This window comes from Camelus ferus, chromosome 3, assembly GCF_009834535.1.
Source record: "Camelus ferus isolate YT-003-E chromosome 3, BCGSAC_Cfer_1.0, whole genome shotgun sequence".
Lineage (NCBI taxonomy): Eukaryota > Metazoa > Chordata > Mammalia > Artiodactyla > Camelidae > Camelus > Camelus ferus.
The window spans coordinates 42,030,653-42,055,936 of NC_045698.1; the positions used below are offsets into that span (position 1 = coordinate 42,030,653).

Sequence of the window (25,284 nt, forward strand, 5' to 3'; positions counted from 1 at the left end):
TTTCTAGTCCTTACAGTGACCCTGCAAGTTAGGTATGATTATCATCCCAATTTATCTATGTGGAAATTGAGGGCCACTTCCCCAGCTTTGCAGTTAGGTATAGTTGCTGGTATTTGGGTTTATTCCAAACTTAAGTCCTTCACACTATTTCACTTAATAAATACTAAGCACCAGGACGTGTGAGGCAAACTTGATGAGCAAACCACAGTGCGATTTCTTTGAAGATCTCTCCTAAGTCTGAGGGTCTGATTGCCAGAGTTTCAATTCATGTTATGCAGAATTCTAGGGTTCTTTTGAGGTATTTCTGAAGGTACAAGGGGCCCAGGGGACAGATATTGGGGCAGTCTGTTTATGTTTGTATTCATTTCTATTTCTATTTGTTTTATACAGTAAGGTTCCATATAAGATACATTTAAAAATTTTGAAAGCCACTGATAGAGGCATTAAGTATTAAAGGAGTTTAGAGAAGATCTCACAATTCCTTCAAATTCCTTTTAAATTTGTCTATGTCTCATTGTGTTTCATGGCCCAATCACAGCAAAATGAGTCCTCCACATTCAAATTCCCTCTCCCCTGGTTCATGGTCACTTCCTGGATCACAGAATTAATTAAGATCAGAAGCCATGCATCTTAGAAATTTGGCTTTACTATTTACTACTATATGTGTGACTGAGCAGTTTATTCAACCTCTCTGAGCATCCGTTTTCTCATCTGTAAAATGGGGATAATAATAGTACCTTTGTCACAAGGTTGTTGTAATGATTAGATAAGGATTAGATAAATATAAAACAAATGTTTTTCATGTGGTAAGGGATCAGTAACTGTTAGCTGTAATTATTAAATGTCTGCCTGACTCTAGGTAGCACCTTGAATAATGCCTAAAGCCTCTTTAAAACACAACAATAAGGTCATCTTCAGTTGGTTTCCGTATACATCAGTTTCAGTCACTGCATTTGAGTTCTTTACTTTCTGGTCACACGGTCAATGGTGTAATTTATATCCTTCACTGATACGATTTGCTGTTTTATTGCTCACTGTGTAGTTTTCTGGAACTCCTGGCTCTGGCAGCAGCAACTTTTTGAATACTTGCTCAAATGTTATTTCTTTTTCATATTTGTAATAAAAATATAAAATGTATTTTAATCATCTTCTGCATAATTCCCTCTTTGTCACCATAATAAGCACCTTAGAAATGTGAACAACAGTGCCTTCAAGTCACACTCTGCCCCTAAGGTGGTGAGCACACCTTCCTGTGTGACTGCGTTTAATATAGCTGTGGGCTTGATGTAGGCAACTACAGGTCTCTGTCTTGTATTTTCAGATTTCTGTCTTTATAGCCATTTTCTTCAGGAGACTAATGAGAGATCTGCTGGCAAAGGGATGGATTTGCTTCAAATTTATTCATTATTTAATGGGAGGTCTCTCCCAGAACAGCCTGGTGATTATTTAGCAATAATCCAGCATGTATTCAGTTGAGGCTTTTATTCATGAAAAAAAACAACTGTTTCTTATTTTAGTATTTTAGTTTCTGGTTGTGTGCTTGAAATTCCATTTTCTTGGGCCCCAGGTGTACTGCTACTGTCGAGGCCTCCTCGGTTTGGTGCATTGGACTTCTGAATAAAACTGATGAACTTCACAGAAACATTCCTATTTATTTCATGTTTCTGAATATTATATTATAAGGGAACCAAATTACTATACTGTTTATAAAAGAGTAGTATTTTAGAGCCCAGATCATCTACCTTTCCATATGTACTTAATCACCAGAAAGAAGAGATTTTTGTTCAGGTATGAACTAGACTCGTTGGATTTACAGTTTCAAATTATCCAAAATTATTCTGAAAACTGCTGGAATTAATTAAAATACGCTATTTTACTTATTATCTTATTACATATCCTTTGAAAATCCTTCATGAGTCCCTGCTCTAGTTTCTTACGCCAAATTAATGATATTATTTTTTACTTTGAAGAAGATAGATCACATTGCTTAAGATATCTTCATGTGGTTGCCTTTTTTCATGATCCTGCTATTCACACAAAAATTATTTTTGGTTTGGTGATCTGTCAATCATAGAATAATTGACCTAAAATATCTTCACTTCTAGCTAATATTCACACATTGGAAAATTTTCTAAGCATTAATGGAAGTTTCAAGTGAATAGATCACATTCTTAATCAAGGAGGTCCACCCACCATCCTGTTAAAGCTGGGCAAGAATGGACAAAGAAACAGGTTTAAGAGGAGTATAAGAGAAATTAATAGCAGAATGTATCACAAAAGGCATAATTTCAGGTATACCATGGACATATCAAGGAAACTGCAAAAGCTACAATCCAGGGAATTAACTGAAATTAGAAAACACGATATGGTCAGCTATCAGGAGTCACTTGAGTGGTTGGATTGACAGGCATCTTGTTACACTATGTTTAGCAATTTCCTTTTTGCCTAGAGACATTCCAGTTTGGTCATCCCAGTTTTCAGTCGCATATTACTGTCATATATTAAAAGTGTGCCACTGGTATCACAAACATGGTATTATTTTTTTCAGACTCATATCAAAGGAGTTCTATTCTAACTTTTACTTCTCCCTACCATTGAAGTCTTATAAGTCAATCATCTTCAGTAATGAGAATGCTCTTCTTAATTGGTGCTATTCTTCCATCCTGACAATATCCTTGATGATACAACAATGGCAACACATAGGAGGCTTCAGTTCAACCTTTCCTTATATCCAGAGTCCACATTAAAATAATGGTATCTAGAGAGCTCCAATGTCAGTGATAACCAACACAGATCTGAGACATAAGTGCACAAGTTTTGAAAAACAAGCAGGAGCAGCTAAAGTCATTTTGTAAAGGACTCTGCTACAAATCGAAATTCTCAGTAGTGGTCCTGAACATTAATATGGATCCTTGTTCAGTGCTTTTGACCACTTCCCATAGAGAGGTAGGTTGGGTGCCTGTGGTAACTGGAGTGGATTTGCATTGACTACATTAGTTATTTACATGAAAGAATCAAGTGGGTCAAAAAATTTATTTTAGAGCCTGTATTTATGTGAACAGTTCCTAAATTTTGTCCATGTAGGGTAAATGTGATTACAGTAATCTGTCATTTGAAATAACAACTACATTTGCTTATGAAAGGCAATTTTTTAGTCAGATAAGTCAGACCACACTAGTGAATAATATTAAATTCTCAGACAGTTTGTATCACCATATCAAAATATCACATTATGAGTGCATCATTTGGGTACAAAATTAATTGTATGATTTAGTAAACCTGTCAAAATGTAGTATAGTGGGCACAACAAAACCTACCATCTGCTGAGGCAGGTGGCACTGGACATTTGAATCACATGTTGCTTTTTCCTGACGTGAATACATATAGAGTGTTTATATGCATAATCAGAAGTCTTAAGTGTTATATCCAGCTGATACAGTTAACGTGATAGGGTTTTCCTTAGAAAATTTCAGGAGTAACAGAAAGGGGTTATTTGTGACCCTCTTTCTTTCACACAAAAGTATGCTTACTTAAGTAGTATTTATTTATAAGATTGTTTGTTAAATGCCTACGAAGTTTTAGGCATTTTGCTATGTGCTAGCAATACATATAATGATTATTTCTCTCAAGGAGCTTATAGTCTAGAAATAAGATCAAGTACCTCGATGATTACAACATGATGGCATTTTTTTGGATTGGGGTAATGTGTTAGGTGCAATAAGAATTGTATCTAGTCTGCACTGGAATGGGTGAGGAAGGGAAGCTTTTCAGGTGATGAGGTGGTACATGAGCTAACTCATGTAAAACTAATAAGTGTCATCTACAAAATGGGAGGGCTGTGTGGATGGTGGTATTCCAGGAAGAGAGTCACACCGACGTAAGCAGATTTGAGAGAAGGTAGATTGCACTGGAAAAATCTAAAGTTGCTTATTGTGAAAGAAGATGGGTATCCTGAAATCTTCCTTTAAGTGCACAGAAAGTGTTGATCTCGTAAGAAAAACAAAACATAAATGTCTTCCTACTCCTGGAATCACTGGAAAGAAATCTCAAGAATAGTAGAAATTCTGAAGAGAGAGGCTTTACTTAAAATCTAAGGGTTCTTTGGTTCCTTTAGGAGCTTTTTGTATTTTGGGCAAAGTCAGCAGGTCCCCCTACAAGGACAGTAAATATGTAAATGTAAATATAAATAAATATAAATATAAATAATATATTTTTTTTAATTTTAATAAAGGTGTTTTCTAGTTCCAGCATATGAAATGACTTTACAATCTCACTTAAATATTAGATGTAAGAACTCACAAAGTTCTTTGAGAAAGTATTACCAGTCCAATTATACTTTCAATTCTATTCTACTCAATAAGCATTTATTAAACATCCTTTTTGTGGAAGGTACCAAGGACAGGGATACAATATGGAAATTTCTCCCTGAAGAAGGTTAATAGCAATAAACAGACTAAGAATACTACATAATATGCAGAAATAAAATACATGAGAAAATGAGTAACTGCCAAAAGAAATTTGGGAAACGCTTAATTAAGGAGATAGCATTTGAATGTAACCTTGGTGGATTTTGACAGGTAAAGTTTGGGATCAAAAGCAATTTCAGGAGCATAAACAGAGGTGCCAAGGTTGAGTCATTTTTACTTTCTATGCAGCAACCAGAGTCTTATGAAACATAAATCAGGTCATATTGCCCTTCTTCTATGCAAGGAAAGAAAAAAGAAAGATATAAGAATAGTTTTTTGACTCAGTAGATGGCTAAGATTTTTGGGTTCCTCTGTACCCATTGAGGCTAAATTTTCATTTCAAATTTTAAATGAATAAAAATAAAACCCAGAATCCTATGGAACAAATTAGGCTCTTCCCTAAGTCAACACTTTTGTACAGCCAGTACCTCCTAACAGTATGAAAGCCACTGACATAGATGCCCATGAGAATGTTCCAAATTGGCCTTTGTCACAGCAGAGCTTCCAACAAGACCAATGAAGTCAACACAACTTTATTATAAAACTCTAAAAACTATCATCTTGAGACCAGTGGTCATCTAGTCCCAACAAATGTGGTAAGAGATCATATGAGATAATGTATATAAAGATCTTTTTACTAATGATACTGAATGATAATTACAGTTGAATTCCAAATTTAGGTTTTGATCCTTTCAAATTAAGTTGAAAAAAATGTCACTACTTAGAGATATTTTGCACCAAACACTTGTGAATGCGATTCTCCTTCAAATCCCCATAGTTACGTGAAAAATTAAGACCACCAGATTCTATGTAATGAAAACAGCCTTCACAATGTGTGGACTCTTATTTTGTTGCATTGCAAAATGCAACCTTGCTTCAAGTGGTACCACCTACTGCCAAATTTACATTCTGTGCTCATGAATTTGAAACACATTTATGGACACAAATCTCCATGTCTTAAGCCGAATGACATTTCTAAATGGATCTGTGTATATATTCTATAGTGTTCAATTCTTGTTGCCATAACTTGCCACCAGAACTTTTCAGGAGTTAGTTGCATCAGAAGATATTACTTCATCCAATGACATCTATGAGTATGGCTTATTTTTGAGCTATTATAAATGTTAAATTTCATTTAGACAAACTTAACATAACCAGCCTATCTATTTATGAAATCAACAGTTCAAAATATCTAAGCAATTTCCAAACTTACAGTTGAAAGCTAGAACAATAGTGTGATATAAGCAGAATTCCCTCAATTTTTTTGATTCAACTTTGACTGATAAATCACTAAACACTGACTCTCATATTAGCAAGGAATGTGCTTTTAGTAATATTCCGTGTGTTTAAACATTAATGTCTTAAGTAAAAGATGATGACAATAATAAACTTAGGACTACATACATTAGTATCAGAGAGCACCTTCATTCAAGGATTCTTATTTCACTTGCTTCCTGAAAGAACAAAGGCCTGTCAGTGTATGAACCTCAGGAAAGAGTTTTTCCAAAATGTCTTTTCAATAATAAAAGAGTATCTTTTCAAATAAAAGAATATCTTTCATGGGAATGACACTTTGTATTTTTACAAAGTATTGTACAGTATTTATTATGCTCTTTGATCCAATCAACAGTATTACAAGAATGCAGGGCAGAGGTTACTGTAAACTTTTTAAGTGAAAGATAAAAAGTAAAAAAAAAAAAAAAATTTTAAAAACTGAGTTGAATGAGGTAAAGTGATTTACCTGAGGACTAATTACTAGGAAGCCATATTTACTGGTACTAGAATCTGCAATTTTTTCTTCTTAAGAGCATGTCTATTTTAAAACAGCCTTATATTCCCCCAGCTTCTGTGTTCTCTTGCATCCACCAGATGCACCTGCGACTCTTTGGAGTCTGTCCACAGGCTACTGGAGCCACTTTGCCTTTGCGCACAGACTGTCAGAAATACTGGAATTTTGTGTCATACTCCTTAAGTCACTTGCATAGGAATCCTCATCTCACAGTTGGTTTTTCCAGAACCCAGACTAAGAAATTAACTAGTAAAACTTGAGGTATGGAAACTTTCAATATCCATTCCAAGGGCACACACTTCATAAATGAGGGAGATAGGAATCAAATCTAACTAATCTAACTAAAAACCATCATTTTTTATTCTTCTCATTGGTTCACGACCAGAGACTGAAATATCTGTGTTGGAGCTTTTACTTTTCTATAAATTTACATAACCTCTTTGAGCCTGTTTTTTTTCATCTGTAACCTGGATCATAGCAGCTGCTCAGACTGTTGTGAATACTTATTGTGATAAACAAATTAATAAATATTTTTACACTGTAAAATACTCCAACAGCATTTTACAAAATGTAAAAATAAATAAAATGCAGATTTTCAGGCTGCACAGATGCTCCCCTCAACTGCACAGCTTGTCATGAATAGGCACAGTAGAGTTAGAGAACTTACATTTTTAACAAGCACTTTAGTTGATTTAGCTGAAGATTGTTCAAGATACACAGTTTGAGTAACACTGAACTGTGCAAGATGAGTTGATACTAGCATTATCATTATCATCTATATAGAATAGTCAATTTCTTTCTGACTTCTCTGCATAAAATCTAATCTTTTGTTACTCTGTTTTTAATATTATTAATTTATTAATTTCCTCCATTTTTATCTTCTCTTTATTTCTTAGTTGACACTAGCAAAAGTTTTTATAATTTACCCAAAGCAAGCAAAACAAAACAAATCCAACAGAAAGACTAAGCAAGCCCATCACCAAACACTTGAAAATGACCAGGAAGAAATTCTTAAAAATTAGTTTTAAAGCATCTTTCATACAGACGGGTGCTCACTAATTAGCAATTGCTATTTAAAAAGTATAGTGCAAAAAATTCACTGTGGCAGTTTGAAAAATGAATTCAGCTTATGCACTCATCAAGTCATGAACATAATTAGTCACTCAAGAATTATGGAAGAAACATGCAGAGCTTGAAGTAATTATAATCTATGTTTTGTATCTCATGCCACTTTTGTAGTTGAAGCTTATTCAGATAATGTATTATAGATCCAGAGATCACCAATCAGATATAATACTGCATGGCTATCATTGCCAGTTTGTTCTTTTTATCTTTATAAATGCTTAAGAGAAGCAGATTCCTCTTTAGTTGATTTCAATTCTAGGTACCAGAATACAAAAATAGTATCTAAAATGTTTTAAGTGTCTAATTGCAATGATATTTATGTATTTCTTGAAATTTACACGTGATACAAATTGTTCCAGTTAGTAAAGTTTTAAATCATTAAATTGCAAAACAGTAACTCAAGATTCTGTTTAGGCGAATAGAAGCAGTATATATATTTGACAAATTAAGTGATTTCGTGCTTTCTGCATGCTGATGTCTCCCAAATTTACATCTCCAGCACAAAACTCTCCTTCACACCAGACTCATATAACCAACTGCTTAAACAGTGTGTGTGATAGGCATCTCAAAATCAGCACGTCCACAACTGAACCCTTGATTTTTCCCTCAGACCTCTCCTGCCCTCGTCGTCTAACATCATTCTACCAGTTGCTCGAGACCAATCAATCAACCAACCAACAAAAACCAAAGAGCCAAACAAATTTGGACTATTGTATTACTGCACTTTTTCTCTCATATCTGGTACCTAATTTGTCTTGTCATAGTGCTCTGTTAAAATATGTAATACATACCATTTTCTAAAACTCTGCAATGACTCCCCATTTCACTAAAAATAAAAGATAATAATCATGATAGTCTACATATTTCTAAATAATGCAAAACCATGTCCTCTACACCTTTAAGACTTCATCACCTATGACTCTCCATGTTGCTTACTCTGAGCCAACTGAATTCACCACTGGCCCTTTCTTGCTCTTCCTTGAGCATACTTGGAATGCTCTTTTCTTTTGGCTTTTTCATTGGCTATTGTTTTAGTCTGCAGTGATTGCCTTTAGATACTCAATGGCCTTCACTTCTGAATTCTTTTGCTTAAATGTTATTAACATAGCTATCATGATCATCTTAAATTGTCTACACCCTACCCCCAATACACTCTCTCTTATCCTCTTCTAATTGTTCTTTTCTTTCTTTTTTTTTTTTTTTTTTTTTTGGCAATGGCTCTGATCATCTTTTCACATCCATGTAATTAATTTACCGATCTTGTTTACCTTCTTCCCACCACTTCAAAATGTAAGTTGAATGAGGGAAGGGATATTTCTTTCTTTGTAATCCCCATTAATGTCTTTTAAGTACCTAGAACAATAATTGGCACATGGTAACTAGTCAATCATTATTTAGTCAATGAATAAATTTATGAAAATGGAGAACTAAGGAATACCATACACTTGAGGAAAGCAGGTAGTAACACAAGAGGCTCTAAGCAAGATAAACATAAGACTTAGTGCTGATGGAAACAGATAATCTGGATAATATGAAAGAACATTAAAATATTCTAATTAGAACCCTCAGCTGTGAGATATTATTTAATCTATTAACATTGGAAGGTTATAAAGAAAATCAGAGAACAAGAAGTTTTGGAATAATATATAGATGATGAAATTAAAAACAAATTATAAAACAGAAAATTTTTCAAAAGTTATTGAAAAACTTCCCAGAATATAGAGCATCAATATATGAGAAGCAAAATACAAGAAAAGAGGAATGTAGAGGATGAATTTAAGAGGTCCAATTTTCATAACAGGAGTTCCAGAAAGGGGACACAATAGAAAATAAAGGAAAGAATTAAATAAATAATAAGTTTTTACAACTGAAGAAATATAAAAATATTGAGATTAAACAGAGTCAGAGAATTTCGTTCAGGATAAATATAAAAATACATGGCACCTCTCAAGAATTTTCAGATCATCTAAGAAAAAGGAAACCTCTATAATTTTCCATAAAAAGGAGTAAGTGAAAGAAACAAATTACCCATGAAAAAAAAGGAATCAGATTGGTATTGTCCACTTATATTAATAATAAAAGATTCTAGGATAAAATAAAGCAAATCCTTCAAATATTTATGGAAAACTCTATACTTAGTCAAAATTTATTGAACCCTAAAATGTTACCTCCCATTAATCTTTTTTGAAAAAAAAAATAACTTGAAATGAGGGATGTCAGATACCCAATCAAGCAATTTAGACCTTTAAATAGAATGTTTTTAAAATGAGTACACATAGTACTCATTCTCTTCTCCAAATTAGAATTTTTAGAAAAAATATCTATAAAGAAATGTATGGTCCAAATATGACATTTCCTATAAAATTTAGAATTAACTTGCTAATTCAACAACAAATCCTGCTGGGATTTTGATCTAAGATGTACTAAATCTTTCAATTTGGGATGCACCAACATTCTACAATTTTCAGTCTTCTGATGCATAAAAATAGTCTATTGCTCTATTTCTGGGTTTCTCAATCTGGACACTATTGACACTGGAGCAGATAATTAGTTGTTTTGAAGAGCTATCCTGCACATTATAAATTGTTAAGGCAATGTAACCCACCCTGCCCAATTATGACAATCAATAATGTCTCTGAACATTACTAAATGTACTCTTGGGGGCAAAATTACTTCCTATTGAGGAACAACTGTTCTAAAATTATATACTACCAGTGCTACAACTCAGAGGAAAAGAGTAAAATATAGAATGAAGCACGTGAGAATTGTGGGACAATAGAACAGATATAATTACAATCAAAGACTCAGAAGGAGAGTTATGACAGCAAAAATATCTGGGGATATAATACCCAAAATTTTGTCCCAAATTAATAGAAGACATCAACTCATGGATTCAGAAGTTTGGTGAAACTCAAGCAGGATATATACAAAGATTTCCCAAAGCACAAACCAGGTAAAAGGCTTAAAACCAAAATTAAATAGAAAACCTTAAATGTACCAGAGGAAAAGACAGAATCTTAAATATACTGGAGGAAAAAGTCATATTCAAAAGAATAACAAAAATAACTGCTGACTTTTCATCATAAACTACAAAACCCAGAAGACAATGGAATAACATCTTTAAAATGCTGAAAGAAGAAAACAGAACTATATAGTACATAGCCAGTGAAAATTTCCTTCAAAAAATTGAAGGTTAAATAAAGACAATTTGGGGAAAAGCTGAAAAATTTATGATCAGTAGCTAGCATTAGAAGAAATATTAGTTCTTTTAGCTGAAGAGCAATGATTCCAGATGGAAGCCTAGACCTTCAGAGATAAATGAACATTACTGGAAATGGTAGACATATATGTTTTTTTAAAAGACTAATGATTGCTTAAAACACAAATAATTACAATTGTGTGGTAGATTTTATAAGGTGTAGAAAAAAGACAATAATAAGATAAAAGGTAGGAAGAAAGATAAATGCAGTTTTACGTTATAAGTTTCTTAAATGGTAATGTGGTAGAATATTAAGATGTGCTGTGATCGGGTAAAGATGCATTTGCAATTCTTACAGCAAATATAAATATAACACTACCCAAAGAGTAGAAAACAACTAGATTGTAAGCATAAACTTGGCTACATCTGAAATTATGTAAAGAAAAAATTATCTTTATACATGAATAATATAATTTTGCACAGAGAAAATCTATATGTATCTATAAACAAACATATAATAAATACATGAATCAAGGTAAGTGTACAACAAATAAAAATGTATTTCTATATACTTGCAATGAATATTTGGAAACTGAAAAAAAATTCATTTACAATATCATCAAATACATGAACACAAGTTTAATTTTAAGAAATGTAGAACTTCCACACTTAAAACTACCAAAAAAGTCATGACAGAAATTGGAGATCTAAATACATTGAGAGGCATTTTGTGTTCATGGATTTGAAGATTCAATACTGTTAAGATGCTAATTTTCCCCAGATTCATTTGCATATTTAATACAATCACACTCAAAGTCCCAAAAGGATTGTCTTTTGTAAATGTTGTCAAGCTAACTCTAAAATTGATGTTGAAGTGCGAAGAGCTTAGCCAAAATGATGTTGAAAAAGAGAAAAAACATAATTGAAGGTTTTCTATTAAATAATTTCCAGACAGTCTATAAAGCCACAATTAAGATAATGTATTGGCCCAGTGATACTTACATAGATCAATGAATAGAACAGAGTTCAGAAACAGACCACATTGATGGCAAAATAATTCAATACGTGAAATAAAGCATTTTCAATAAGTGGCTCTGGAACATGTGTATCTGTGCTTATGTGTGTAGATGTGTGAAAAGTGCGTATGTATGCATACACACTCATATATACATTCATGTGCATATGAATAGAAAATAAACTTTGACCTGTACTTTATACCATATTTAAAAATTAATCTGAAATGGATCATTTAACTGCAGCTGAATGTAAAAAGTACATATATTCTAGAAATAAAACAGATGAATATTTTTATGACCTTTAGGCAGGCAAAGATCCTTAACACAGAACAGAAAAAATACTAACCATAAAATAAAATGACATGATAAATTGTATTTTATCAGAATTTAAAACTTCTGTTATCTAAAGACATCATTTAGGAAAGTGAAAAATCCAAGCCACAGACTGTACGTCGTATGAGATATGAAACAAAGAACTGATACACAGGATATATAGCAAACCACTGCAAATTAATTACACGAAAACAAGCACCCTAACTAAAACACAATGGACAAAAATATTCACATAGATTCCTCACAAAAGGAGATTCCCAAATGGCCAATAAGCATATGAAAGTTCGGTCAACATAATTACTCATCAGGGATAAACAAGTTGAAGCCACAATGAGATAATGTTACACATCTTGTAGAATGTGTAATATTAAAAATTTTGATGAGATATGTATATATATATGTTGGCACGTATGGAGAACAATGAAAATTTTCATAAATTGCTGGTGGAATTGTAAAATGCTATAGCCATTTTGATAAACTCATCATTTCTTACAAGTTAACACAAACATGCTCTATGACACAGCAAATTCACCACTAGGAATTGGATAAGTAAATCTTATGTCTACAGAAAGACATATACAAGAATATTCACAGCAGCTTGATTCATAATAGTCTATAACTGGAAACAACCCAAATGTCCATCATAAAGAGAAGGAATACATAAGCTGGATATTCATTACAAAGGGACACTACTTAGCAGTAGAAAACTGATACACACTAATACATAGGTAGAGTTCAAAAATACCATGTTGACTGAAAGAAGACAAGCACAGAAGAGTACACATGATATGATTTCACTTAAAGATGTTCAGTAATAGGCAAAATTAATTTATGGTGATATAAACTAGGATCTGTTGAACAAAGTCAAGGGTGCTTTGTGGGGTGATAGAAATATTCTTTCTCTTATTTTGGGTAGTGGCTATATCATGTCTACATTTCTTCAAGCTTTGCACTTAAAATTTGTACATTTTATTCATTATAAATCAAAATATGATTAGTAAAAACTAAAAATGAGATCTGGAAGTAATTACTGTATGATATCTAAAGAGAAATCTGGAAATAAGTGTCAGATTTTGAATTTTTCATAAACTTTTAAGGAAAATAAATAAGAATGGTGGCTGTAGACTTTGGAAGTATGCTGAAGCACTCTAGTGCCCAGCTTCTTCACTGATTCTGTTCTGAGCATATCTAGGGTCAAAATAGGGCAGGATTTTCTTTGCAAGTATTTGGAGTTTGGCCCTGAGAAGTAAATGAAGTTCATTCCTTGATTATTACTCTAAAAGTCAATCAATAGAGTCTTATAACTTTAATATTACTGAGAAATTTCTGATAATTTATCTCAACAAAACATCACTTACAGTTAGATAAAAGATACCCAAACTATCTGATTCTTCTGAAGTCTTTCTGATCTGAGACCTGCTGGTTTATATATAAAATTTGTGTTTGAATGTTTAAACATTCAAACATTTAGCATTTAAATGTTTTAAAATATACATAGGTATCTCAGCTTGGAATTTTTCTTCATCTTCTGGCTACTAATTTATAGGGGATAAGATATATTCAGTCTCTGATATTTGTATATCCCTTGAAATTTGTTATTCTTTATGTGTACCAAAAAATACACGTCAATGCAATGGGAAAAAAATTATTATTTACTGTATTTTTCTGGTAGTTGCTGAGAAACTCCATTAGCTAATAATAAAAAGATAGTTTCCTTGCTCAACTCTCTTCCACTAAGAGTGAGAAGAAAATGCTTTAAATCTTCACAATCTGGGGCACTGGTTCTCTAGTTATGCTTGGCGACAATTATTGCAGGCAGCTGTAATGCGTTTCAAATGCCACTGGTCCCCAAAACTGTTTTTGGAAAGATAAGCACTGTTGATTTAGCTCCTTGTCACTGGTTTCTCAGGGATTTTGTCAAGTTTTGTAATCTATCAATCGCATTTTAAGGGCAAACTAGTATTCATGTGTCCTAGATTTCCCCCCACATATATTTCAGAGCCTAGTAGTTTCAATGTAATTTATAAACTAAAATACTTCTCTGTTTCTTGATGACAATATCTAGCTTAATTCTATGAAGAAGGAGTCAAACTTAATGAAAGACATTTCACTCACTGATAGCAAATCCTTTTTTTCTTTCCTTTGGTTTCTGTTGTATCCTGAGATATCTCTGATTATTTTAAGAGTTTCAACAAACTTTCAGGCTAAAGATCTCCGATCTAGAAATGATGAGATCAACGAAGTCTACTCTTCCACATCAAGAAAGAAGGGTGTGGAGAAATACCTGGAAATTCAGAAATAGAGTAAAAAGTATATACAGTCTACACTCTTATTCCCTAGCAACTTCTAACTGTTGACACATAGGCTGCTTTTGCTGACATTCACCAGATTGAGATAATCGATTTATTGTATCCCTAAAGAGAACACTGCTTAACATACAGAGAAACAATGGTATTTGAGAACTGGTCAGTGCCTGCCTACCTTGCAGCTGTCAGGTAACTGAGGGCAAACCTCATTTTTTCTTTCATTTATTGGAAGATGTGGGAATGAGACAGTCACAGAATGGATACTAGTCTAGTACCTCACACACTATCTTGAATTGCCTTGCAAGTCTGTTCATCAGTATTACAGAGTAAAATTTATATGTAGCAAAATTAAATCATACTATTAGACTTAATCACCTGAGACATATCCTCTCTCAGATGAAAAATCTTAAGCATAGCCAGGGTGATGTTTCTTGGGGATATATTTTGTAATGTTTTCATGATATTTCATGATATTTCATGATATCAACTCCTTTAATCCTGTTTCTGTTAAGTATTTATATGCATGACATTAGTGTTTGAAAATATCCCGTTTGTTATAATAAAGTAAATGGTTTCTTCAAAAGAAGTGCTAAAATAATTTACTTACAGAAATTAAATTTGTTTTTTTTAAATAAATTTAATTCCACATATTTTACCCTTCATAGAAATGCGCACCAGAGTGAAAACAGGGAGAGTGGAAGCCAAGCAAGAGATGATGGTAGCCAGGACTAAGCTACTAACAATAGACATGTATGGAAATGACTGTATATATACAAGATGTATATCGAAGCTGAGGGAAATCGCTCAAGAATTTAATGTAGGAGGTGGGGGAAAAGAATGATTCCTGGTTTGGGAGTTGGGAAAACTAAAACAAACAAAGAACTTTGGATGTTACACATGTAGGAGCTCTGAAGACTTTCTTTTCCAGATCACTTTATCCCACCAAAAAGACCCATAAGGTTCTTCAGGAGGATGTAGTCATAGTATAGTGGGAAGTGCATTGACTGGGGACCTGCAATTAGCTATGTGACCTTGGGGACACCATCTAACCACTCACAGCCTTTGTATCCTCACCTGTAACAAAAGTCAATGACAACATCTCCACTATATTTTTGTGAAGGTCAAAAGAGATAATGCTCAAAAAATGCCATTTGATGGAAGTTCAAATTGTAATAACTAAGCCTTTTAACTTTTCTATGTATTGCCTGGATAATGTCATATTTAAATAGGGCCTCTTATAGTGCTGAATTGATTTTTATTGTTCTAAATGTTTTATTGGTAATAAGACATACAATGTATAATATATAATATCATTATTATTTGTAACTATATATTAATTATATATATGTACACAAATATATGTGTGTGTATATAAACTAAACAAAAAACAACAAAAAAAGAGAAAAGGAAATTCAACTAAACCATGAGTTTTAGACCTAATACTGCTGGATAGTTTAGCACAGCTTAGGAATGTGGTAGTGGAGATAATATCTCTTTCTCAAACTTATTCTTTTCAATGACAGACTGGTCAAGGAACGCTTAAGGCTCTGCAGCTGATGTCTAGAGCAGATCAATTTTCTGATTTTTGATCCCCCCCCCCCCCGGCACCTGTCCAAGGAGAAAGGCAAAGACCTCAGCTGAACAGCATTTTTCACACTGACCTGCTCATTCATTTGAATCAGTCACACTATTTAAATAAGAGCCAAGGGAATGAAAACAGCATGAGGATTCTTGACTATGCTTCCAGTTGAAAGGATTTTTTTCTACTGCGTTTACCACCTATAGCACCATGTTACTGTCTCTCTTTAGGTACTTTCCATTGTCACTGTAATTTACACAAGTGTGTGTATCATATATATTACATACACACACATATCTGTGAATATGTGGATGTATACATATATCCAATGTATTATATAGCATATATATGATAAATATATGTGAAGATGCTTTACCTCCACCATCAATTTGTAACTGTTGACTTATCTTTCTCTAATAACCCAGCACCTGGTTTATACTGGAAAGTCAAGTTTGTTTCAAATGAATGAAAGAATTATATATATTTTATATATAGTAGTGTGTATCTGTTAATCCCATACTCCTAATTTATCCTTGCCCTCCTCTTTCCCTTTTGGTAACCATAAGTTTGTTTTCTGTCTATGAGTCTGTTTCTGTTTTCTAAATAAGTTTATTTGTATTATTTTTTAGATTCTACATATAAGTGAGATCATATAATGTGTGTCTTTCTCTGTCTGACTACTGCACTACATATCATACTCTCTAGGTTGATCTATGTTGCTGCAAATGGCAATATTCCATTCTTTTTTATGGTTGAGTAATATTCCATTGTGTGTTTGTGTATTCATCTGTTGATGGAGACATCTTTATCCATTTGTTGATGGACACTTAGGTTGCTTCCATGTCTTGGGTATTGTACATAGTGCTGCTATGAACATTGGGGTGCATGTATCTTTTCAAATTAGAATTTTTGTCTTTTCCAGATATGTGCCCAGGAGTCAGATTCTTAGATCATAAAATAGTTCCATTTTTAGTTTCTTAAGGAACTTCTACACCATTTTCCATAGTGGCTGCACCAGTTTAAATTTCCACCAACAGTGTAGGAGGGTTCCTTTTCCTCCACACCCTCTCCAGAATTATTTGTAGACTTTTTGATCATTCTGACTGGTGTGAAGTGATATATCATGGTAGTTTTGATTTGCATTTCTCTAGGAATTAGTGATGTTGAGCATCTTTTAGTGTGCCTGTTGGCTATGTGTATGTCTTTGGAAAAATGTCTATTTAGGTCTTTTGCCCAATTTTGGATTAGGTTGGTTGTTTTGTTATGGACATGTGTGAGTTGTTTGTATATTTTGGAAAGTAAGCCCTTGTCAGTCACATTGTTTGCAAGTATTTTCTCCTAGTCATTAGGTTATCTTTTCATTTTGTTTATGGTTTCCTTTGCTGTGCATAATCTTATAAGTTTGATTAAGTCCCAAGTGTTTATTTTTGCTTTCATTTCTTTTGCCTTAGAAGACTGAGCTACAAAAATATTTATATGATTTATGTCAGAGAATGTTTTGTCTATGTTCTCTCCTAGGAGATTTATGGTGTCTTGTCTTATGTGAAAGTCTTTAAGCCACTGAATTTATTTTTTGTGTATGATATGAGGGAGTGTTCTCACTTGACTGATTTACACGAGGCTGTTCAGCTTTCCCAATACCACTTGTTCAAGAGACTATCTTTTTTCCATTGTATATTCTTGCCTCCTCCTCTGTTGTGGATTAGTTGACTGTAGATGTGTGGGTTTATTTCTGGGCTCTCTATTCCCTTCCATTGATCCATATGTCTGTTTTTGTGTCAGTGTGATGCTGTTTTGATTACTGTAGCTTTGTAGTATTGTCTCAAGTCTTATGTCTCCAGCTTTGTTCCTTTTCTTCAGGATTGCTTTGGTAATTCTGGGTCTTTTGTGATTCTGTGTAAATTTGGGATTATTTGTTGTAGTTCTTTGAAAAATGTCATGGGTACTTTGATAGGGGTCACAGTAAATTTGTGGATTGCCTTGGGTAGTATGGCCATTTTAATCATGTTAATTTTCCTAAGAAGACTTTTTATAGCATTCACATTCATGTATTCATTCAATAAATATTTTAAAATAAATACATGTCCAAGGTACTCTTCTGAATATTAGGAATACAATAGTAAAATTAAAACAGTTCCTGCCAGCACTGTGTCATCCTCCAAGACATGTCCTTGACACAAGTGTACAATAATACCAGGTTTTCAAAATAATACGATCAGAGATTACTTACTTGGGCTATTGCTTAAAGAAGTCTTTCCTGACCTCCTATCTTCCCAATGTCTACTTCTTAAAGTTTGGGGGACTAATTTGGTATTTTCATAGTTTACTTACAATTATAATATTTACTCATGAGTTTGAAAGTTTTGAAGGGATTACCTTCTCTCCAAAAATACAAAAAAAGAGAATAAAATATCTTTAAAAACATTTTTTACAGACATTACTGATTCCCTGTAAAGTTTTGGAGGTAGCAGATAAACTAAATGAAATCATTACATGATCTCCTATCCCATGTAGATGATCTCTGAATAGTTTTATATTAGGTGAAATATACTTTATTGGATATTTAGAAGAAATACACACCACAGCTTTTTGTAGAAGCAATAAGGTCACAGTGGCTTAGTGTTAATGTGGATTTAAAATGTGTACAGGTAAATAATTTTTTAAATATTTTCTCTAATAGACCATAAAATTAAAAGCTATTTGTCTGAGATGGCTGGGAAGAGTTAGAGAAGTGAGGAGGTTTTGTGCTAAGCAATTTATAATGTGTTGTGCGGGTACTGCAATTTATCATAATCCTTTCTGGCCTAAAAATAAGCTACATGAACTGATGTGAATCTTACATAAGTTTTTTTTTTAAACTTCTATTAACTTTCATTGCTTTTATGACACAGTATTATAGACCAAACATTTTGAAAATATATGTGAACGAAAAATTGAGGCAGAAAAATAATGAAAAGACTGTAAGATCTGAAATCAAGATGTGCATGAATGATAAGGGAGTGGAGGCAGAATAACATACTAGAAATATCTTGGAACCCGGGGGTCATAAAACGTGGGTTTGTGTCCTGGCATAACCACTTGCCCAGTGGTTTCAGTCTAATCATATCAACTTTAAACTTCACCTATTTACTGAAGATGTGACATCATTCCACTGTTCCCTGTGTACTACACCTCAGAGCACTGCTACACGGATAAAAGGGTAGAGGGGATAACTGCATGTGAGCATGCTTTGGTGAACATCATAGATCTAATAATTATATTTATCTTCAAGAAGTTTGGAACTAATGGGAAATAGAGAACTGGCACAGAAGTTCGAAGAATGATAAGATTTTCTAGGCTGGTGTTATGGGCTGAATTGTACTCCCCCTCCCCAAATTCGTGTTGGAAGTTTTAGCCTCCCATACTTCAGAATGTGACCTTATTTGGAAAGAGAATCATTGCAGATATAATTAGTTAAGATGAGGTCGTACTGGAGTAGAGTGAGCCCCTACTCCAATATGACTGTTCTCCTTATGAAAGGGGGACTTTGTGCACAGAGATAGACATGCATAAAAGGAAGAGAAATGAAGAAACATATGGGGAAGATGACATCTACAAGCCAAGGAGAAAGCCTGTAACAGATCCTCCTCTCACAGCCCCCTCAAAGGAACCAAACCTGCGGACACCTTGATTTCTGACTTCTGGCCTCCAGAACTGTGAGACATACACATGCTGTTTAAACTCCCCCGTTTGTGGCACTTTGTTATGGCAGCCTGAACAGACACACACAGGTAGGAAAGCTTAGGCCAGTCTACAGGCTGAGGAAAGTAACCAGTGAATTAGAAAAGAGTATCATTGGATTTCATTTTATTTTCCTCATCTTTTTCATACAGTGCCTGGACATAGGGGGTGGTAACTAAATAATATTGCCTGACTGCAATATGTCACATCTAGAGCAGTTCCACATCAATTAAAGGTGTTTAGCTACTTAAGGGGTTTAACTACTGTGCTATAATACAAAAGTAAAAATGGCATTAATTTAAGAATAACATTGCAGGAGGAGGGGGTCACAAACATGAAAAAAGAGAACTTTAAAATTTTCACACCTATCAGTATATTTTATGGAAAATGAAAAATATCAATATTCAAGAAGTGTCTTAGAGATAAAATTAGTTCCTTTGCCTGACTATTCCTGTTGCATGTTGCATCCCCTGATGCCTCAGCTATGGCATCTGTCCTTCCCTTATTTTTCATTTTGACATAAAAAGTAATCAATATACAGTCGACCCTTGAACAACATGGGTTTAAACTGCACGAGTCCGCTCATACTCAGATTTTTTTTTTCAATAAATACTGCAGAACTACATGATCTGCAGCTGGCTGAACCCACAGATGTGAAACTGCAGATACGTGGAGGTGGACTGTGGACCTGAGTGCCAGTAGATTTCGGTATCTGCCACTGGTCCTCGGACCAATGCCCTGCAGATACCCAGGGACAACTGTACTCCTCTATACCTGTCATTCCACCATCATTATTTTAAAAAGGTGATTACCTCTAGCAGAAGGACAAAGCCTGTTACAGGAGCTAATGATTGCTGGTTCCCTCAAATTACCGTTCCATCTTCTCCCATGAGGACACTCGCTTTACTGATTATAGACCCATCTCAGCACTTCTGACTGTCGTCAGTAATGAAAAGTGGCTGCAGCAGTTATGCATGGTAATTCGATGCTAAGGAGTCTATTGAATGATGCATCTGTTTTCCATCAAGGCACCTAGCACAGCACTGTAGGAAGTTAGAGCTTGTTATTCCCTCATACATCAAAGTCTGCTTGCCAGTGTTACATTTATTGACCTGTCCAACTCCTTTTCCATGATTGATTACTTTTGCCACCCAAAGGTTTTCCCTATTGCCCTGTCACAGCAAAGTTCTCAACAGTGCTTTGACAATGAAAAGTCCCCTTTACTCTTTCCCTGGGAAAGTTCTTAATTTCACAGGGACAAGGGGCACCAGTGCTGTGGCAGACGTTGTTTTGCTGCCCACCATGTGCTCTTCCCTCCTTCATTACCAAAGGAAACCTCTGTTTTGTTTAGGGTGCAAGGGACCCATATTCATATTTAATTTTCCAGGCTCCTTTATATATTGCTAGTAGTTCTGTGATCTAATTCTGACCAAAATAATATAAGAAGTGCTCCAGTTGCTGGAGCTTACAGAAAATAATTGTTTTCCTCAAAAAAAAAAAAAAAGGGCAAATCACTCAACATTCATCTTCGGCTTTCACTGGCCTTCTTTTCTTTTCTTTTCTTTTTTTCCCTTAACATGTTATACTGTAGTGCAACAACAATTTTGTGAACATGAAAATGGAACTATTTGGTAAATTGCTGATGCCTAGGTCCCCCTGGCATTTCTTAGAGCCAAACTACTAGCTCTGAACCTGTGACTGCTGGACTTCTTAACTGCGATAAATTGCTCCCTGTTATATTTAAGTCACTTGCATTTATTTGGGTTTTCTGCTATAGGCAGATAAATGCAATGCTAAAGGAATTCACAGATCTAGACTGTAGTTGCACCCATTCCAGAATAGCTGGGCTTTGTGATGATAATAAGGCAATAGCCTTTTTCTACCAATCATTTTCAAGATTCAAATATTCTAAAAGTTATAACTTGGGCACTCTGGATTACTCAAAATTGTGTATGGAGAGAAACAGGTGTGTTCTCTCCTTTACTTCTGCAATTAAATGTCACAAAAATCTGACATTTTAATATAGATGGCATAAATATCATCAGGCATACCCACCTTCAACATGATACAAACATGGTATGTTGTGTTTTTTCCCTCCAGGGCCCAGGTCACTCTCTGGCTAATAATTTAGTCTTCAGAGAGGTCCATACTGGTGAATTCCAGAGTATGAGAGAGGGAAGAAAGAAGAAACAGGCAATAGACTGTCCACTTCCCCAGTTTCGAGAATTCAAATGAATAAATCTTAGAAACACAGATGGTACATTTCTATAAGCATTAATGTATTTATGTACTTTTTATGTACAGACGACTCCTCTCTATGTCATATTGCTTTATTTTCTGCTCTAACTAGCTCACGTATGTTCAGTGGCACAAACTCAGGGAAGTAAGACATTGGGCCTTTGCTGATAAAAATACACATATCTTGACTTCTCCAGTCATAAATATCCCCAAAGGATATTTTATGATTCTGATTTTTTAAAAAGGTGTATTAGAAGGAGAAGAGCTTTCTTGACTCCATTCTTTTTTTTTTTTTTTAACAGAGGTACTGAGGACTGAACCCAGGACCTCGTGCATGCTAAGCATGCACTCTACCACTGAGCTACATCTCTCTGCCCCTTGACTCCATTGTTAATTGAGAAAAACATAATCTGTTTATTTTGTAACCGTGAGTGGAAGCTGTGTAGTTAGTTCTTCAGAAAAGAAACTAGTGATAAATACATTTCCTTAGTTTACAGACACCAGCCTAAATTTTACCTTAGGTTATTTAAACTGTAAGTATTTCATTTCAGCATTAGAATTTTTTTAAAAAAAGGAAATTTCAAAAGGACTGCTTTAGTTCTTGGACTTCTAAGTATATATAATAAATTAGCAAGGAAAGATAATTATATACATTCCATTTTATACTGTTCCTATATCTCTAGTTTCCCAACCCCAAGCATGATATCCATCTATACAATACATCATATAATTACTACATATATAAATATATATTTGATTTTTGGCCAAAGCATCTGACTCAGCTGAGTCCCGATTAGAGAGGTGGGGCAGAATGCCCCAGACGCAATGTAAGAGCACTGAAAAGTTGTACAGCAGTGGCATGGATCCAGGGAGGCTTAAAAAATTAGGACTATTTTGTGTGTGTGTGTGATCAATCTATCCATCTTCTCTCACCTCCCCCTCTTCCCAACACTATCAAGATTTTCGATACTTTTATTCTTTTCTGTAACCATGATTTTATTTCTTGCTTCACTGGAGTTATTTAAAAAAAAACCCCAGCATTATTGTGGTATAATTGGTATATAAAAACTGCATGTATTTAACGTGTACAGTTCGATGAATTTAGACCTATGCCAACACTTAAGATACTATCATCACAATACTGTCTAACGTCACAAAGTTTCCTTGGATCCTTTTTTTTTTTTTTAAATAAGAACACTTAACGTTAGATCTACCCCATTAACAAAATTTGAAGTACACAATACCGTAAAGTTTGTGCTCTAACACTTTTGTCAAGAAGGGAGAATGGAAATTGTATTCCCTCTGGGAATAAATTTCATAGGGTACACATTTTCCCTTGAAGAATTAATAAGGTATTGATCATTGTTTCCTAGCATTCAGAGTTGCTATGGAAAAAAGACATACTTAACATTTTTAAACTGAACTACTCATAGATATTTTAGGTTGTGATGAAAACTTCAGGTTAGAATCCAAGCTGTTTCTACCTATAGAGTTGGAAGAAAGTCTGGTATAAACTCATTGGCTTTAGCTCTTCCTATTATAAAAACCAGAATGTATAGTTGTTAGATAGCTAAATATAGGGAAAATCGGGGGATACTCATCTGCTTTCTCCCTAGTACCTATATATCTTGGATAAAATTCATGTGTCATCATTTTAATCATAATTTTTATAGGGCATATTTACTACCAAAGACTTACCCTCACATTCTTAAACTCATGTTTTTCCTAAACTGAATTTTCCTGTATTTAGATACTATTTAACTTATCACTTGAAAGAGAAATAAAACTGTCTCCAACACATTAGAAAACTGAAACCAAAACACTGTTTCACCTCTAGCATCCTTTTCCGCTCTTCCCAATTCCCTGTTTAAATGAAAGCTGCCATAGAAATTGCTCTCAGAAATGTCTCTTCTTCCATCTACACTGTCACAGTAAATTTGTTCTCTTTTGAAATCTGAAGGTTTCTAGCATCCTGGGAAGTAAGAGGTAATAGTTGTTCCTTATTTTCAATCCCAATAGTTGCTGATGTATCAGCTGTCTCATCTCATGGTTATTCTTTCCTTTCACAGCCTATTAACTTGCAGTTCCAGGCCCAGCGATCTGTAACTAACTGCAGAGGCCACCACATGTGCAGGGTTGAAGTGTTACCTCCTAAGTTCCATGTGTCCTTCAAAATCTGTAAGTAGAATTTCCTCTTTCAGCTTAATTTGATTTTATCTGATCACCTTGCAGGAGGAGGAGCTGACTGAGATTCATCTTGCATTTTTAATTATTAATTTTTTATTCCCCATCCACATGCTTTTCTTTGTATGTCTATTGACTAGTTTTTAAGGAGAAAGTGTGTCTTTTCCCTTTGATGCTTCCCTGGCTATCAGGATTTTAAACCATTTGCTTTCCCTGATTTCTGCAAGAGAGTAAAGTCAAAATCTGAAAGTTTTACATTGGCAAAGTGCACACAAAAGCTGTCATCTAATAGTCCTATAATCCTCTAAAGGAGCTAAAAGCACAGTGTTACTTAAAGCTGAGCTGGTTCTTGCATTCAGTCAGGATTTTAGAAATATAATACATTTTATCAGCCTTAACAATGAAAAAAACCTTCACTATAACTGCAGGATATATCTGCTTGAAGCAATTACCAATCTAGGTTCAGAGTTTGCTGAAATTTTCCCAACTCTGTGTCTAAAATCTGGTTTGTTCTTATTGTATATGAAGTTAGCTTATCCTACTGAAAAATAGAACACTTAAGGTATCAAGGGTAGAATAATTCATTATTTTTTAGTAAAAAGCAAATGTAATCGAGAAAAACACTTACTTGGCATGAACATGTCTTATTTTTATGAGTCTAGAAAGCTAATCTCTTTTCCTTGCATGGGAGTTCTTTGCAATGTGGTTATTATTATTAAAGTCATCTCATGTCAGTTCCTACATTAAATCAGAGTTATATTATTTTTTAACATTTTTTATTGATTTATAATCATTTTACAATGTTGTGTCAAATTCCAGTGTTCAGCACAATTTTTCAGTCATTCATGGACATATACACACTCATTGGCACATTTTTTTCTCTGTGAGTTATCGTAACATTTTGTGTATATTTCCCTGTGCTATACAGTGTAATCTTGTTTATCTATTCTACAATTTTGAAATCCCAGTCTATCCCTTCCCACCCTCCACCCTCCTGGTAACCACAAGTCTGTATTCTCTGTCTGTGAGTCTATTTCTGTCCTTTATTTACGCTTTGTTTTTGTTTGTTTGTTTGTTTTTGTTTTTGTTTTTTAGATTCCACATGTGAGCGATCTCATATGGTATTTTTCTTTATCTTTCTGGCTTACTTCACTTAGAATGACATTCTCCAGGAGCATCCATGTTGCTGCAAATGGCATTATGTTGTCGGTTTTTATGGCTGAGTAGTATTCCATTGTATAAATATACCACCTCTTCTTTATCCAGTCACCTGTTGATGGACATTTAGGCTGTTTCCATGTTTTGGCTATTGTAAATAGTGCTGCTATG

General features: G+C 34.2%; 1 long non-coding RNA gene across 2 annotated transcripts in view; it reads left to right on the forward strand.

Moving 5' to 3' along the window:
• The window catches only part of LOC116661276, a 203,122-nt gene that overhangs the window by 105,005 nt on the left and 72,833 nt on the right, over positions 1-25,284 (forward strand). For both annotated transcript variants that reach the window (XR_004317103.1, XR_004317101.1), the window contains one exon: positions 23,841-23,949. This is a non-coding gene — a long non-coding RNA (uncharacterized LOC116661276). The remainder of the gene's footprint in view (positions 1-23,840; positions 23,950-25,284) is intronic.